Raw genomic sequence first — 17,370 nt, forward strand, 5'->3', positions numbered from 1 at the left:
GAAAATAAACGTATAAGTTGGAAGCAACTGCATTGGGCAATTGCATTTGGTTATTGGCCAGCCATTGCATTTTGCTAGTTTGCAGCGAGCCTTTTTTGATGTCAGAGGTACCATTATTTCGTAAGCCATTTTATGTCGTTTCTAAAGAAGAACATTGTGATCAACCAATCCTTCGCACAGTCTGAGACAAGTTTTTTTGAGTGGGAGAGGAATCAAATTAGCAGAGGAGATGGTAAGGTGATAACTTACTCGATAATGAAATTCAGAGTCAGGCATTACGATGTCTTCCGGTACGCCTGACTTTTGTTAGTTGAGGAAACGCTATCTGAAGTGGTCGCTGTGCAGTTTAAATGCACAGCGTTACTAGTGTAAACAGAAGATATTTTTGCCCTAAAATGTTCCCATTCACACAAAACACCAGCTGATTTCAACCGGTCTTTGAAAACTCCCGCTAACTTTTATCTCAAAAGATCAAAGTTCGTTCTTCAAAAACAAGGAACCATTCTTTTGTTATCAGCTTTACCAGAAGAAAAGTTACAGAGAAGACTGACGACACGATGATCATTAGAAGAAAACTAATCCCCCAACGAAACATGTTCAACAAGATCCTCGGAACGAGTGAGAACTAAATCCAAAATACATAAGTACCCCTAGCGCCTTGTGATACAAAAAATTAGCGAGCATCAACTTACGAAAGCTTTTCTCTTATTGATCTCTAGCTCATAGGTTCTCTTAATCGATACGCGGGAAACTGAAATTCCCTAGTATGACAACCCACTTATGCTTACACATGTAGGAAATTTCCTCACGAAGTTTGACGATGTAGTTCGAATCCTTATTCAGTGAATTATAACAAACTCCTACCATAAGCTTATAATGCTTTTTTTTTCAAGGTCAACCCATGTAGTTTAAATATCGCTACTCTGAACGTGACACTCTCGAGTCTGCAAACATGATTTCACGTAAATCTAAACTCCATCTCCCTTCTCTATGAGATCTATTTCTGAAAAAATGTATCATTTCCTGAGATGTGTAAGAAGGATTCATCCCCATCGTTTGCCCAAGATTCTGTAATGTCTACAAGGTCTAGGCCCTTCACAGCTATCATAGTTTCTAAACCATAGTTTCTAAACTATATCCCCATTCTATATGCCGCAATAACCTGTAATTCTCAGGGAATTACAGGAATCAGTGGCTTAATAAAATTATTTATCTAATTTAATCACCTTTCATTATTTTTTACTAATTCCAAAAGCTGGTAAGCGGGCCACGGCAAGTAGCTCCGAGGACCACTGTCGGCCCTCGAGCAATGTGTTGAAGATCCCTGCCCTAAAGGAAGTTTTAGGTTCTAGCCTGGAGAAAGTCTAGTGTTAAAGAAAAAAAAAGTTATAGTAGAGTTCAAGGAAAAAAAAAAGTTGATCTTAAACAATTACCAATCACTAAGAATGCGTTAACTAGTTTCATAAATCTTCTGCAGTCAGCCTTAATTAGACAAAAATAATAACAATGAAGTCAATTTTGTCCTGACTTCTTTCGCTGCTCATTAATATCTTTATTCAGCTTCCGCAAAACTTTTTATGCTTAGAACAGTCAGTAATTGGCAGACGTAATTAAATTTGCACAATTTTTCGAGTAGAAGATTATAGTGTTTTTAGTTATCTGAAATGGTTTATTATTTCATTGAAGAACTGTTTGAAAACATATTAAATTCTAAAAATTGCTACATCTTAATTCTCACAATTGAGAATCTGAAGTAATTGTATAGCTTCTAAAGTACATAAATTAGTTTGAAAACTGAAAATTTGAAATTTTTAAAAAAATCAGGCACTAATAACTACTAACTTGAGAGAAAAATATATTTAATGGGAGTTCTCAAAAGTTCTACATCAATTTTTTTTAAATAAAATTGAAATTAATTAAATAATTCTACTATAGAAGATAAAAGAGGAATGATGTTTAGCTCTCATCAAAATTTTCAAAAACTTCAATGATCATAAATCTTTAAATTATTTTCGACTGGTAGATGATATTCAATTACAAAACTGAAAAATTAATAAGATATGAAACTCTTAAAAAAAATAATAATAAATGTATCGAATTCAGCTGAAAATATATTTGAAATAATACCCCAATTCCCTCGTTTCTTCCCGTCTTGTGACAAGTAAACAACAGTAATTGAATTTCAAAATTATTTCGAATATTTCCGGTAGAATATCTGGTTTCATTATATATTTTTTGAATCATTCATTATGAATCCTCTTATTATTTGAGCTGCATCATTTTTCAAAGTTATTTATCATTCTGGTTTGTGTGAATAAATAAATCATTCGTAGCTTTTAGCGATTCTGCAAAAGTGAAATGTAATAAATGAGATATTTTAGCATTTAACTAGCGAATCTCATAACCAAAAAGTACTTTTCTCCATAAATCTCCAGATCCTTATTTTTTGATTTTTATTTGAAAGCACCGATAATCTGATGGAATTTTGTGGCAAGAAAAATGTTTAGATTTAATATGAGTTTTTCCGCATCTGCTATTATAGTTTACCGACAATTCATTTTGAAAAGTAATGGGATTTTAAAGTCAATATAACTATACTTTCATGTTTCGATTTTCTACTATCGATTGTCTTATTCATTCCATGGAGCAACCATGGATTGTTTTCTTTGTGCGGATCGATTCATGTTATATTGTTTTAGTAATAATCTTTGCAAAGTTTTCGGTTCATCTTTCGATGCCCTTCTGTAAAGATTTCAAAAATTAGAATATTTTAATTGATATTATCTTTGCATCCTGTTTGGAGAGATCAATGTCTGTAATTAGAAAAGAAATCAGACTAGAGCGAGATGTGTGTGTGTGTTTTTTTAAGTTACCACCAAACCTGCCAACCTGACTTTTATATATAAGCATCAGTAAAATAAGTTTTAAAGGTAGCAAAATTAGAAACCGGTAAACGTTGTGTGAGAAGGGCAGAGGCGTTCAATTTAATATTTAAGTTCGCCACACCGTGTCATTGAGAGCTGATTCCAATATACAGTCGAAGTTCGTTATAACGATAATGTGTTATTATTATTGTATATTATTACAAACGTGTTCCATTGTAACGTGTTTTTCGTTTGTTAAAATTGTGTTCGACATTGGTTTTTGATATTGGAGCGTTTGGTGCATAAATGCGTGCATGAAATCAATTACAGTAAACCAGGGCTTTCTAACTCGTGGAAACCTTGATCACAATGAGGCTGTTCTACGTAACTCAATTAGTATATTTTAGTATTTATTCAAAAGGTGATTAACCCTGGGTGTCCCGTAAAGTGCACGTGAATTCTGTAATCCGGGAATTCTCATTTCTAATGGATAAAAATTTCCAAAAAATATCCTTTTTGCAACTTATTGTATTCTGATGAATCGGAAAATGACATTTATGAACTAGATTCTGGTTTTTGATTTGAGTTTTATAAAGAGAGGATTATGTGTGTTTTAATTGGACGTTTTCTGCCATCTGCAACAAGAATTCAAATGAACTATTCTAAGATGTTTTTTCCTTTATAATTGAAAATGGGAATTTTTAACATTTTGTGGAGTTGATAAGAGGGAACTCTTTTAATGGGCATAGGCCTCACCCCACGGGCCTTGGATGCATATGACAATATCCTGATCATTTGAGATCCGGCAGTATACTTTCAAGAGAAAGTATGAATTCTGGTAGGCTGTAATTTTCAACCAGGATAGGGCACACGAGCATTACTTGCCCGAGATGCCCATGATGGTCTTAATACAGCCCTAAAGCCTATGCGTTGGCACTAAGTTGTAACCCTGTCAGTTAATACAGAGGCACAATGATGAATCAAGAGGTTTGATTATAACCATCCACACAGAAGAGAAGCTCCCTTACAAGAACTCAGAAATAATCGTGATGCTGTTCATAGGGTGTTCATCTGAGTTTTTGGTGAATATATTCTGAGTTCCAGATCGAACACACATTCTCAATGGTTCAAGTGAGCACTATGACCCCCCCCCCCACATCCAACGGTATGGCAGGGCTCTAGCACGGAGACCCGGGACAAATATTATTATTATTTTTACACTATAAATTCATTGTAGAACAGGCCCCCAAAATATCTCTGTCTAGGGAGCCTGGCTATAGGGTTGTGGGGGGGGCCATGAGTGAGCCCCGAGATGCTCGAGGGAAAAGGAAAAACTTTATTCCGTTGAGATAGTGGACACATTCTCTTTTATTTCACCTGCACAAACCTGTTGTTACTCTGCGCACAGAATTTTAATATCCCGATACCTGCATGTAATGACGAAAATAAAATGCTACCGTTTATGCAAAAAATATACAGGGAATTTTTCTCTGCGCATTTAAAAAACACTTCCCGACTCCAAACGTCCAAACTAATGTAATGTAATGTAATATAATATAATATATAAAGCATCATTGAACTGGAACCACTGCTGCCACCTATCAAATAAAAAATAAAACTGATGTGATTCTTGGACTGAAATTGATGACCGGTTTCTGATTAGGTTAGGTTACAAGGGGGGGGGGTCAGAGTTTTGCTGACTTTTGCTGATAGGGGGGGGGGACAAAAAATTTGCTTACGTAATACTTGAACGGCCCTTAATTAGAAAAAGTATCCAAATAACGTGTGGATCTCAGATACGTCATTCGTGTTGTAAGGGGTTGTATAGTTATCAAATATCAAAATATAAAAAACAAATTTTTATAAAGGTCAATTTTTAAGTACAATATTCTCAGAAATATTTAAATTGAAAAATTGAAGGAACGTTGGGGAAAAGCACAGCACACAAACTAACGGACAACGCTTCTTTTCCTGATTTATGCTATTCTTTTAATCTGCTGATTTTTTTTATTTTTTTAAAAGACACCTTATCGAGTGTTTTGTCAAGACACTAAGTTTTCGCCTTCGAAAGCTCTCCGGGTTAGCGACTTTTAAGGGTTCCGTGACGTTTTACCATGCGGAACTCCAAGAAATCTGGCATGAAACACCTGATGGAAACCCATGTAGTAATCTCGCGGTAATCTAGCCGTGAACTAGTCTGGCCCGTCCAGTAATCTGATGTTTTTTAGGAGGATTTTATTCGAGCATAGAAAAGGGAAAACATGCCACATCATGTCTTTGCGTGTACGTTTTTTATATATTAGGACGAATTTAGGCTTGATGGGAACCAGGCTATTGAAGGTAATGAGGCCCATTATACGTCCAACTCTTACTGACCCAAGGGGTAAAAGTCACAGATGTAACTAAATTCTAGATGTAACCAAAAAATAACAGTTTGAGATTTTTGAGGCCCTCTGCATATCTCGGGGCCCTAGGCTGCAGCCTGTCTACTCTATGGGGAAATCCTACCCTGTTAAGTGGGCTTTTTCAACTGACTTCCAGTAATGCAGCGATTTTGGTAATCCGGCATACCCTGGTCTGGAATGTGCTGAATTATTGAGATTCTATTGTACTGCAATTTCTAACCCAATCTTCAGCATCTCCTAACCCAATGCATTTTTATTGCAACTGCGTAAATAATGCAATTTTTTTATTCCGTCCAAATAATAATTCTCTTAAGAAATTATTATTTTTTAAAACTTTTTTGATTTAATGACATCCCAATATAATGTCCATTTTCCACGGAATGATGGCATTATTTATAACGAACATCCACTGTATCAGGCGTAATTAGAAGGTGGAGAAAGTTATAGAATAAATATACAGCACCCCTTATTGGCAAAAGCCGAATCTGGTGTTTTGCATCACGCAACGTGGATCGTGTTCAATACAAATTACATCGTTATGACATTACTCATTTTGAGGAGTTTTCGATAAGAAGCAATACGAGTATAGGCATGGCCATCCTGTTTACTCACCCAGCTTCTGTTTGGCCATCTTTGTAGGCATACCTAATTACTGAATTCACGGAAATGCTAAGCCGTTCGTCAATGAGACTTCCCAAATCGGTGACCCTAGTTGCATCCGCGCGGGATAGTAACACCATTCAACTCTCGTAAGTGAAACGTGAGTTGTTCGAACCAAAATGAGCGACCATGCATTTATCAACACTAGATGCCATGCTTGCTCCATTCATTAGTCCATGTGCTGCAATCATATTTCAGTTCATCTGGAGCATCTCCCTATCGCTTGGACTCCCGACTACCCCCATTAGCCTCACTAGATTCACGTCATCTGCGAATTCGCTAACAACCCCGTCGATACACTGATCGAGTCTATCGATAAGAAGTGAAAAGGGGGATGGGCCCAAGGGCACTTCCGTGAGGGCCTATACTTTTGAAACCTGCCGAATCAGAAAATTCCCCGTTCACCATTAGTCTTTTCCCAAAGCTTATAAAGAGACCTCCTTTGGGCATAACAAAACCAGTATTTTCTCGAACGAGAGTGATCTAATCCAGTCCTTGATAGATCGAAAAATAATTTACGACCCTACGTAATGTTTTTAGGACACAAGCATATTTTTTTCAAGGAGAAAAGGAAAAGGTCTAAAATAATGTCTTTTTCGAAATTTCTGAAAAATTTAAAATTTTCTTTGAAATTTTTCCTTTCTGGTAGAATATTTAAATAATTTTGCGTCGTTCTCACAGTAATCGCACGTATGAATTTTAGGCACCAATGACAAAGTTTTTAGTCTCCGTGGCAATCTCGCTGCTCAGATTAGTCAAGACTTTTATCTTATCCAGTGCCGTATGTACGGAGGGGGGAAGGGATTAAGTGGGATACATCCCAGGACATAAAGTTCGGAAAGGCGGAAAATTTGAGGAATGAATGGTCAAAAAAGTTTGTTGAATGAGAGAAGGGTGGCAAAATTTGAAACGTCGATAAATTCGCCTCGGCTTAGACAGCAAGGAACTAGGTTAGTGAATGGACAAAAGAGTGGCCTCTAGAGTTTGCAAGCACGTGAGTGAGCAAAAGAGTGACTTAGAGCGTGAGTAAACATATGAATGATCAAAAGAGTGACTTAGAGCGTGAGTAAACATATGAATGATCAAAAGAGTGACTTAGAGCGTGAGTAAACATATGAATGATCAAAAGAGTGACTTAGAGCGTGAGTAAACATATGAATGATCAAAAGAGTGACTTGCACAGTGAGGGACCAAGTCAGCGAGTGACCTAGAGTATGCGAAAGCATGCGAGTGACCAAAAGCACTTAGAGCATGTAAATCAGGGTTTCTCAAAGTGGGAAATATCGCCCCCGATGGGAGATGTAATGATCCAGGGGGCGACAGAAGATACGAATTTAACATAGGGCCCCATGGGTTCACTTGAGTTGGGGACGATGAGAGAAGAAAATTTCTGATGAAGGGGTAATGGAACAAAAAGTTTGGAAAACTATGGTGTAAATGCTCAAAAGAATGACCTGCAATAGAGAAATGAACCATTTCAGTGAGCGACCAAAGAGTGACCTCCTAGAGCGTGTGTGTAAGTGACCAAAATAGTGTGGAAGTAAGTGAGTGACAAAAAGTGTGCAAGCACGTGAGCGACGATAAAAGCATGCAAGCATATGAGTGATCAAAACGGTGGGCAAGCATGCAGATGGCTAAAAGAGTGACAGAGTGTGTGTGTGTGTGTGTGTGAGCATGGGAGTGACCAAAAGAGTATGGTACTGGTCATCGTCTTACAGACACAACTTGTGAGTTGTGAAGAAAATTAGAATAGAATGGTAAAAGGGCAGCGAAATTCGTGTTGCCCCCAGGCGGCAAAACCATAAATGCGTCCCTGATCTAATCATGAGTTTTTATGCCGAAAGAAAACATTTAGTTTATCATGTTGAAGCAAGTACTATGTATTTGATCACTTAATCATTCTACCTGATCATCATTATTGATGTAAATAACATAATTACCCGAGCAAGCAATACTTAGTGCTTTGCACAGTGCTTCAATCCTTATATCAAGTACTCCCTTTCAGCTCAAAGAGAAGGATGGTAAGAGCAAGAGAAGACAAAAATAAATAAATAAATAGCAAATACGGAAAAAGCTATGTAGGAATCGGATCAAATGGCCACGAAGCACCCCCCATGGGAAGAATAATTCCGAGTTATCGCAACATTGCCTACTGGAACGATCGGCTGTAGACATATATCGGCGCAATAAGGGACCGCTCCATATAGCAGTATTGCAAGAAGGAACGGTCAGAGAAATACTACTAAAAATAAATAAATAAGGTGATTTCCCCTATTTCTTTTTATTGTTTTTCTTCCACTTTCCTTTCAGCTAATCCATAGAGAATACAAGCATTCTCCATTCCCTATCGACAGTTGTCCGTCATCTATGCTTTTGTCTGACTCCACGGAGGATAAGGCACAGACAGGTCAACACTGCAACTCCCTGTGCACCGATTGATCGCATTGAAATGGATCTGCATCACTAGTTATTTCCTTCACTCTGCGTGTCTGTAACTTGCTTTTTTTGTTGGTTCACTAAGATGTGAACTATGACATAACGTGTGGAAATAATAGTTTTAAAGTACTACCGGGGAGGTTTCAGAAAAGACTCAATAATTTCGAGGTGACGTAACTTTGAAGCCAGGAGGCACCCAAACTACATCGCCTTACGTCGATATCAGCCATTGCCCTTACAGACACGGGTATTGTTGAAATATCTTTTGTTCATTGAATATTCAAATATAAAAAGTAAATCGTCAAAATTATGTGAGATGGCGATCGATCAAATTATTAACACTTGTATAACGATTCATTAAAATCAAGTTATTCGTTGTACTGAATGTCCATGACGGTTACAGAGCGTCCTGTCATGCTGATTGAATTGATAATTTGCGAATTGATAATTTTTAATCTAATTTGAAATCATTTACTTGAATTGTCAGTGACTGTTTGATCGTCAAAATCTGTCAGGAATCATCATCTAGGATGCAACTTTAACAAAAATCATATTCCCAGGATGGATCACAGCAGGCGTTGGTATTGATGATTATCATGACGATTTACATTTCTTTGCCACTACTTGTTTTTCCTATCCACTCCAGTTTGTGGTCGTAGTATTGTAGATCTTGACCGTGTCCATCTCCGTGCCGTAGATGCTCGGGATTGCGTACGCGGGGGCGAGTAGTTTGGGAGGTCTACATATGAGTCGGGAGAGTGGCCATTTACGCATCGGCTTTTCTTGTTGTGAAGTTCATCGACATTATTCTTTTGATATCTGATGAGGTCTTTCAACTTTTTTTGCTTCTTAACACATGTTGTTACCCAAGAAATGCTCTGGAAGCTTCTACTGGGTCAAAATGCAGTGTTGTGTTCTTGGACACTGTTGCATAATGGAAAAGTGAATCTTTAGCTCCACACAAAGGCACCGGTCATCGTAGATTTATGGAATCTGAAAAGATATTCCAGAAAAGGCTCGTGCTATGTTGAAACTGTGGTCTTCTCTCTATGACAAACCTCGTTATTCCAACGAAATATTCTTTCGATCTTATACGCTTTCTTTGCGGTATGAAATGTTATAACTAGGAAACAGTGATAGACAGAAAGATGATACAAGTTGTTCGTTGAATTGGCAGGTCTAAAATTTTGCAATTACGATTGCTTTTGAGAATTGTTTACAACTTTGGCTAGTAGATGGTGACCCCCCTTTCAACAGTAGGTAGTATTGCCCTTCACAAACACGTATCAAACCACGAAACGATGGATTTGAAACATTCGACTTGCTTAGCAATGACATGACAAAAGTGAGGAGTGGAGTGTAGAGCCATTTCGAACAATGCCCCAACTGCAATGGATACGTACATATGCCTTACAGATGAACAGTTCAATCTGACGCAGTGTTTCAGGACTTTTCCAATAAAAAATGACCTTCAAATAACCCAACAGAAAGTAGTTAAATAAAACTACTGTAGTGCCATCTATTTGTTAAAATTGTAATTCATTTTCCGAACAGTTTTATTCAAAAGTGCAGGCTTAATTCTATCAAACGCATCCACTTATTTCATATATTTTACCTATTTTAATCACTATTCTTTCACCGTTCTTATCAACTTTGGAAATTTTTTTATCCAGTAAGACTAGAAGCTATTGAAATTCCCATTCTCTTGCACATAAAAATAAAATAATTCAGTAAACAAATATGATAAAATATTGAAAGGACTAAAGAAATTATTCAAAAAAATGTTTTTATCTTCAAATTCTTTAACATGAGATGGAGGGGGAAAAAAAGTAAATAATACTATTTTGGAATGTTTTTTTCCTTCTCTTCTCGAGCATCATGTTTTTCTTGCCAGTTCAGCAGTTAATACTATTCTCAGTTCAGTGGCGTAAACCGTTTTTCTTTTGTCCATTTTTTCTCTCTTCTATAACAATAGGTTTAAAGAAGTTTTGTTAACATAGGATTCAGAAAATACAGTATAGAAAAAAAAAAGGAACGCACTGGCTTTTCTCCATCTTTTACCGGTGGAACTTCCGTATTTTTGGTAAAAAATACTAGAAGAATGCTATTTTTTTTTTATGTGAGCGTCTACATGTTTGGATTTTTGAAAGATCGAATGTGTAAGATAAGAGGGAATCGAATTTTCAGAGACTGGCTCGCTCTCTTATAATCTTAGCGAAACTAAATTTAAGCATATGTTGTTTTATAAAAATAACAAAATAGAAGTACAATACGATAGTTAGACTATAGAAATACGGACTAGATATATAAAAAAAATATCCAAGTAACAGTCAAACTTGATTATTACGATATCGAAGATTCCGTGAATTTTTAAAGTTATAACCAAGGTGTCGTTTTACCGAGGATGACGTTTTCAAGAGACTTCTCGACGAAAAATCTAATTCAGACGCTGCTCAAATTCAAATACTGTGCCTGAAGTTGCTATTTCATCATGATTAGGGGTGACAACGTTTGATTGAGCAAAATATGGGAAATTTGAGTAAGAAATCACATTCACGTCAAAAATGTTGCCAATTGTCGGTGAAATCGCCAGATATTTCTTAGAAATAACCCTTGGCGAGAAATACAAGACTAACAAATACCCAGTGATTTCAAATGTATTTTATTCAAATATAAACATTTTGGAATTACATATTTGAAATTCAAGTTTTAAAATTTCGTGTTTGGAGGCAAAGTGTGTTTCTGAATGAACTTATATGAAAATAAAGTTTCTGAAATTACGTGTTTGAGAAAAAAAAAGTTTAGGAAACAAACGTATACGAAAATAAAGTTTCTCGAAACTAAGTATTCTAAAATACAGTTTTAAACTACATGTTTAAAAACAGTTTCAGAAATATGTATATACGTACGGAAGGAAAGTTTATGAAACTACAACCAGAGAAAAATGTCGATGCAAATATCAGCGTGTGTCAGTTCATATTATTGAATGTTTTATGTCTTTGCATACTCAAATTTTGTTAGAGAATATTTTATGGAAAATTTAATTTTTTTGCTCGTTTTTTGTGAGAAAGAGGCCACGTACAGATTGCCATTCATTTGCATTGCCACCGATTGTAAAAGTATAGGAATCAAATATTCCTTTAGAATAGCGTATAATTACACTAATTGATAACTAATTTTTCTAAATTTCTCGAAACGAGTGATTGGTACTGCGAAAAATAAGAGGATTCTAATCAGCTCACGATGAATAATTGAGTACGCAGTTAATGATATTGAATACGTACAAATATAATTCGTATGCACGTAAAACAAAATAGAGATTTTGTTCTAATTCATTTTGTCTTAATGTCAAGAGGATAAATAGAGATGTCTGTTTTTCCGAAATTTCTAAACATTTCAACGGAATTTTTGTTGATTTTCTATGCCATTAAGAAGTCTGAGATTGAACTTCGATGAATCTGTGAGGTATTTCTTTCTGATTGGAATTAGAATTTCTTCTATGAAATCTTTTTAGAATATCTGTTAAACAAATAATGATGAGTTCAAGCCAATGAAAAGAAAATGTCAATTATTAATTATCTTTGTAATTTAATTAAGAAGCACTAATTAAATTATATATATATATATATATATATATATATATATATATATATATATATATATATATATATATATATATATATATATATATATATATATATATATATATATATATATAGTGCTTCTTAATTAAATTACAAAGATAATCATTGAAAATTGATAATCATTGAAAATTACAAAGATAATCAAAGAAAATTGACATTTTCTTTGCATTGGCTTGAACTTAGCATTATTTGTCTATTAACATGACAAGCGGAGTGATTACCCCGGATAATTAGCATCGTGAACAAACAATTATTTTGAGAGATGAATGTCTCGAAGTAATCGTTTCCGACCGGATGTAATACAGGGTAGGTACGATGTCCATAACTTATTTTTAAAAATTAATACACAATCAAACAATCGGCGTATGAAAGCGCAGTCTGGTGTATAATGCTTTTCATGATTACGAATTTTTACCCGCGGAGTCTAATACCTTTTACATCATCATAAAAAAAAATCCTAAAAAAACTATTTTTCATTAGAAATATCATTAAAAACATTATTTGGCCATTGATTCATTTCAGATTTGATAGACATACTTTTTGTTTGTATATGCTATATTATGCCCCCCCCCCATAATAATTCATATATCCCTAATACTAGTTTTTTGTTAGTTTTCAAAGCCATTAATAAAAAAAAAGCATTATTAACACCTTCCGCGCGCATGACAAAATAGTATGAAATCATTATAATTGAATAAAAATTGGTTGAAAATGAATAGAACACTGTTCAGTTTATATATCAAATTAAGCGTTATGTATTGAAATTTCATCGATACAATCTTATTTTAAATTAAACTTTAATAGAAAACTTAAAAAAGTTGAAGTCTAAAATAATGTTTTTGCTATAAATCAAGTATTTATGATAAGTATATCAAACATTCTGCCTAAATTGATGAAAGAAACAGTGTTTCCATTATTTTCATTCTATTAATTTACATTAATTTAATGCCTTTTTATGATGCGGGACGGTGTTAATAATACATTCCCTTCCTTAATGCTTGGAAATTTGAAAAAAAAAATAAATATTAGAGATATGTGTAAAATATTAAATATTAGGTTGGATAGCACATATAATCGAATGTATATATGTATTAACTTTAAAATCAATCAATCAATATATTACTTTTAATGATACGTAGTATTTCTACTAGAGCATAATGTTAAGGCTTTTAACCATAGGTATGACACCCCTATAAGATAATTAATTATGGGAATAATAATTAAGGACAATTTTAATAACGAGAATAACTAACAATGGAAATTTTAATGAAGAGAATATGTAATAATGACAATTATAAAACAATGTGAGAAATAAGATTCAATATCTAATTCATGAATGACGTATTGACGTTTACATTAAGCGGACCATCGAAGATACTCTTCACACAATTAATCGAGGCTTTATTGCAATAAAATGTTATATGCACAGACTGATATGATATATATTTTCGACGAGGCTGAAGCTACTACATGAAACAACGCATACATTCAAATGTGGTTGTGGCAAGTTAAAAATAAAATACTCAACTTTATTATGTAACGCAACTTTCTGCGTTGAATTTTTGCTGCAGTTGATACAATGCCTAAAAGTATAAAATATTCTATCTCCAAAAGAAAAAAAAAATTCTTGACTGTGATAAGTATTTCACTGCAGACTACACTCTCATACGTCAATTGGTTTATTTGATATATAGTTTCGAAAGGTATATCACAGACTTTTGGCCCACCTTGCATTTATGTTCTAGGTCTCTTGCAAAATAAAATCCGCATAATCCTCAAACAAGAAGAAAGATGTCCAAGTTAACAATTTCATAGTGAATGAAAATTCCACGAAACGGGAAAAGTTCTTGAATCAAATGAAAACGGGTCTCTCTCTCACACATACCAAAAACTAAATGATCATTACCTAAAACTAAAGAAACGAAATGGAATGTATACACACCACACATTTACATATAAAAGATATCCATCGGATATGAATCTCTAGGAACCTTTTTCCACCCCAGCCAAAAATTTTTCAAATACCTTGAAACGAAATTAACAATCAAAAGGATGTGAAATTTCTTGCCGGATCTTGTACCCTAGGGCTATAGATTTATATATGTATATAAAAGAAATAAGATGAAAAGAAAGGACTTTTACACACTAAAAAATTTGTAGTTTCTTCGTAATGAAATCAGAAATATTTTTGTTCTAAAAAAAGGGGGAAGGGGAAAAAGTAACTAAAATTCTTGGCCATAACAATCGTTTTACCGTGAACTTCACTCTCATGCACCTATCGATTTTTTTTTTAAAATGCATCATGGACTTTTGGCCCACCCTGTAGTTTTTTTCTCAAATCCAATACAAAATAAAATTCGAATAACCTCAAAAGCACAGATGTTCACAGCGGAAGAATTCCAAGAAACGAGAAAAGTTCTCGAATCAAAACGAAAACGGTTCACACACCGAAAACTAAATGATCGTTACCTTAAAAAACTTGTGAAAGAAACGAAATAAAAGGAGAAAAACCAAGTGAAAGAGAACTTGTTGACATACATCACACACCTATACATAAAGGATATCCATCAGATAAGAATGTCTAGGAACTTTTTCCAACTCACCAAAATTTCTCAAATACCTTGAAACAAAATTAACAACCAAAAGAATGTGAAATTTCTTACCGAAGCTTGAACCCAAGGGGCTTATATAGATTTATATATATATATATATATAAGAAAATAAGATGAAAAAAAAGGAGAGGGGCCTCTATACACTAAAGGATTTGTAGTTTCTTCGTCCGATAATAATATAATAATAATAACAATAATAAAAAATGCCTAACCCTTCGAAAGCAAAAAAAACTCAACTTCTATTTCGGCTTTTTTCCGTCCAAAAAGGATGAGACTTTTTCGCTGATTCTTGAAGGAAAAGAAAAAAAGTTCTTCGTGGAGAAAAATCGGTTTGAAGAGAGGGATTTTGATGCATGTAAGCTTGGAAATAGAAGCACTTTTGCTCGTAGACCACTTTTGAAAAAAAAAAGAAAAGAAATGAAATTTTTTTTTATTTTTTCACTCTAGTAGAAATTCGTCCAAAGGGAAGAAAGACGTGGAAAATCTCTAAAGCGCTGCTTGCTAACGTCACCGAAAATGGGGCCAGTGTTATATCCAGCGATATTTTAGAGCACTTCAATGCTTCTGTTGTTAGACGTTCTCACGAAATAGGTCTTCCATATTTTTTTTTTTTTTTATCTAGAAGACCGATTTATTCCAGATGTATAAGCTGTGAAAGAGGCTATATACAGGAGGGAAGAGATAGAAATAAAAAATCGAGGCTGTCACGTTCAGCTGTTTCGATTGTCACGCTGTAAATTAGATGAATGTCGAAGAATGGCCAGTCTCACATGCAAATGCCAATTTCAAAAAGAAGGGGAGAATGAGTACATTCTTATAGAGTGCAAGGAGTATATATTTGCTAAAAAAAAGAAACGGTGAGAAAGTGGTGAAAGTAAGTGAGAAACGAAGAATAGCGAAAGTTTCAGAAATTTTCATGATTTCCCAAGCTATCATCAGAAACAATGTTTTTTATATACTAGACTAGACATTTGGAATGTCATAGTTTTCATTTATTCACCGGCAAAATATTTATGCGAAAACTTCCGTAAAGAAAGCTGGGGTGTAGAAATTGCTGGGAGTAACACATTTCGTATTTTACGAATTTCAAAAGAAATTTTCCGAAGTTACGTGCTCGAAAATAAATTTTCTGAGATTATGTTTTTGAAAATGTTTGTGAGATTGTTTTTGAAAATGTTTGTGAGATTGTTTATGAAAATGTTTGTGAGATTGTTTTTGAAAATGTTTGTGAGATTGTTTTTGAAAATGTTTGTGAGATTGTTTTTGAAAAATTATCTGAAACTATGTATTTGAAAAATTATCTGAAACTATGTATTTGAAAAATTATCTGAAACTATGTATTTGAAAAATTATCTGAAACTATGTATTTGAAAAATTATCTGAAACTATGTATTTGAAAAATTATCTGAAACTATGTATTTGAAACAACACGAGTATAAAATGCTTGATATCAGAAGACACATGGACAAATGGTTAAACTTTTTCGCGTCTATCTTTTGCAGCGTTAGTTCTTAAGCTTTCTCTTCACCTTGGCTTAAATTAACCTTTTTAATTGAGGAACTATGATCAATAAGATGAGGTTATAGTACCCGGTATCTCACACCAACGGGAATGGGATGTTTCTAAAATTAATTATTTGTAAATAACGTTATCTGAAATGAATTGAAATGCATTTGAAATGAAATTTCTAAAATGAATTTAAATGCATTTGAAATGAAATTTCTAAAATGAATTGAAATGCATTTGAAATGAAATTTCTGAAATTACGTATTTGAAATGAAATTACGTATTTGAAATGAAATTTTTGAAATTACGTATTTGAAATGAATTTTATGAAATTACTTATTTGAAAATAAGGTTTCTGAACTTGCGTATTTTAAAATAAATTTTCTCAAATTACGTATTTGAAGTTGAAGTTTCTGAAACTACGTATATATATTTGAAAATAAAGTTTCGTATATAAATGATGTATTGGGAAATAAAGTTTCGTATATAAATGATGTATTGGGAAATAAAGTTTCGTATATAAATGATGTATTGGGAAATAAAGTTTCGTATATAAATGATGTATTGGGAAATAAAGTTTCGTATATAAATGATGTATTGGGAAATAAAGTTTCGTATATAAATGATGTATTGGGAAATAAAGTTTCGTATATAAATGATGTATTGGGAAATAAAGTTTCTCAAAAGACGTATTGGGAAATAGGTCTTCAAATTCAAAAAGTCTTAAAATTCAAAGTTTCTAAAATTACGTGTTTAAAAATAAAATTTCTTAAATTATGAATTTGAGGAAAATTGTCTGAAATTACGTTTTTGAAAATGAAGTTTTAAGAATTTAAAAAATAAGGTATTGAAAGTTTTTTATTTTTTTACAATTACGTGTTCGAAAATAAATTTTCTGAAATAATGCATTTGAAAATAAAATTTCCGAAATCACGTACGCATTTCGAAATATGGTTTTTGAAATCCCATATTTAAAAATTAAATTTCTGAAATTACGTATTTTTTTTTATTAGTTGTTAAAAAAGAAATGAATTAATTCTTTTTGCGTTTTTCCTGTCGGAATACATAGCAATAGGTGTTTGTAAGTTTGACACGTTTTTACACTGTCAGAAAATTTTACATTTTTTACATTTTTATTAATGAAATTAATACATATCAAGATTAAGAAGTTTCTGAATTACTAAATCATCCTTACAAGGTAGTTTACAAAATGTAAATAACGAAAAAGATAGAATTTCCTCGA

General features: G+C 33.6%; 1 protein-coding gene across 1 annotated transcript in view; it reads right to left on the reverse strand.

The window, feature by feature from the left end:
• Window positions 1-17,370, reverse strand: part of LOC149076115 (dopamine D2-like receptor) — a 129,623-nt gene that overhangs the window by 45,971 nt on the left and 66,282 nt on the right. The gene's annotated exons all lie outside the window — the stretch shown is intronic.

The sequence above is a fragment of the Pholcus phalangioides genome, unplaced genomic scaffold (assembly GCF_987345545.1).
Source record: "Pholcus phalangioides strain wild (caught in Gottingen) unplaced genomic scaffold, Ppha-v1.0 ptg000015l_1, whole genome shotgun sequence".
NCBI classification, from domain to species: Eukaryota; Metazoa; Arthropoda; class Arachnida; order Araneae; family Pholcidae; genus Pholcus; species Pholcus phalangioides.